The sequence below is a fragment of the Nanorana parkeri genome, unplaced genomic scaffold (genome assembly GCF_000935625.1).
Source record: "Nanorana parkeri isolate BGI_ZX_2015 unplaced genomic scaffold, ASM93562v1 scaffold266, whole genome shotgun sequence".
Taxonomy (NCBI): domain Eukaryota; kingdom Metazoa; phylum Chordata; class Amphibia; order Anura; family Dicroglossidae; genus Nanorana; species Nanorana parkeri.
Window position 1 is genome coordinate 2,364 of NW_017306534.1, and position 1,944 is coordinate 4,307.

A 1,944-nucleotide genomic window follows, 5' to 3' on the forward strand; every position below is an offset into this window, starting at 1 on the left:
TTATCCTAGATGTCTGCAGCCCTTACTGCCATTCGTGCGTTATCCTAGATGTTTGTAGCCCTAACTGCCGTTCCTGTGTTGTTCTACATGTCTGCAGCCCTTACTGCCGTTCCTGCGTTATCCTAGATGTCTGTAGCCCTAACTGCCATTCCTGCGTTAACCTATATGTCTGTAGCCTTAACTGCCGTTCCTGCTTCATCCTAGATGTTTGTAGCCCTAACTGCCATTCCTGCGTTATCCTAGATGTTTGTAGCCCTAACTCCTGTTCCTGCGTTATCCTAGATGTCTGTAGCCCTAACTGCCATTCCTGCGTTAGCCTAAATGTCTGTAGCCCTAACTGCTGTTACTGTGTATCCTAGATGTCTGCAGCCCTAACTGCCGTTCCTGTGTTGTCCTAGATTCCTGTAGCCCTAACTGCCTTTCCTGTGTTATCTTAGATGTTTGTAGCCCTAACTGCCATTCCGGCGTTATCCTAGATGCCTGTAGCCCTAACTGCCGTTCCTGCGTTATCCTAGATGTCTGCAGCCCTTACTGCCGTTCCTTCGTTATCCTAGATGTCTGTAGCCCTAACTGCCATTCCTGCGTTATCCTAGATGTCTGTAGCCCTAACTGCCGTTCCTGTGTTGTCCTAGATGTCTGTAGCCCTAACTGCCGTTTCTGTGTTGTCCTAGATGTCTGTAGCCCTAACTGCAGTTTCTGTGTTGTTCTAGATGTCTGTAGCCCTAACTGCCATTCCTGCGTTATCCTAGATGTCTGTAGCCCTAACTGCCATTCCTGCGTTATACTAGATGTCTGTAGCCCTAATTGCCTTTCCTGCGTTATTCTAGATGTCTGTAGCCCTAACTGCCATTCCTGCGTTATCTTAGGTGTCTGAAGCCCAACTGCCGTTCCTGTGTTGTCCTAGATGTCTGTAGCCATAACTGCTGTTCCTGCGTTATCCTAGATGTCTGTAGCCATAACTGCCCTTCATGCGTTATACTAGATGTCTGTAGCCCTAACTGCCTTTCCAGCGTTATCCTAGATGTCTGTCGCCCTAACTGCCGTTTCTGCGTTATTCTAGATGTCTGTAGCCCTAACTTCTGTTCCTGTGTTGTCCTAGATGTCTGTAGCCCTAACTGCCGTTCCTGCGTTATTCTAGATGTCTGTAGCCCTAACTGCCGTTCCTGCGATGTAGCCCTAACTGCCGTTCCTGCATTATCCTAAATGTCTGTAGCCCCAACGCTCTCTCCCTGTTTTTGCCTTTCCTGTAATAAAGCATTAGAAAATCCTTAAATTTGACTGGTGCCCAAATTCCTTATTGTTGCTTTCACATCCCTCATACTGGCTAAGGACTTATCCCAAAGGTGTAGTGTCAGCTCCACCTGCTTATAGAAGTCAGGGGGGCGCTACACCTGTATTTGGGCTCATGCACAAAGATTTCTGTGGTTGTATAACGTACATTACTGCATATTTTCCCCGTCAGGGATCCACAGGTGGTGCATACAGCCTCCAACAGAAGTCAATGCTGCATGCAAGGCATACGCTAGACTAGCGCAAACATGCCCATGTTTGCGCTAGTCTAGCCCTGAATGCAGAAAGTCTTTGAGGCTGTACTCTCATACGCATGCGCATTTTTATGCAAGTCCGACGTAAACACTGCGTGTAGCTGCTTCCAGCCATTGACTTCTGTGGGAGGCAGTACACAAAACCTGTGGCTCCCAGGCAGGGGAAATATCCCAGAATTTACACCGTATGCAGGCGGCCATGTGCATGAGATAGTTCAAAAGTACAAACCATTTCCACCCTTTTGTAGCCACTCCTGTTAGCTGGTGTTTCAGCCGTAAACTGGGCCTAAATTGTTGTTGTTTAAGGCCTGGTTTAGGGACTGAAATTCGTTAGCTGCTTGTTTGTTAGTTGTTTATATGGCTTTTAAAAAAAAAATAAAGTGAATTAAATGGACATATA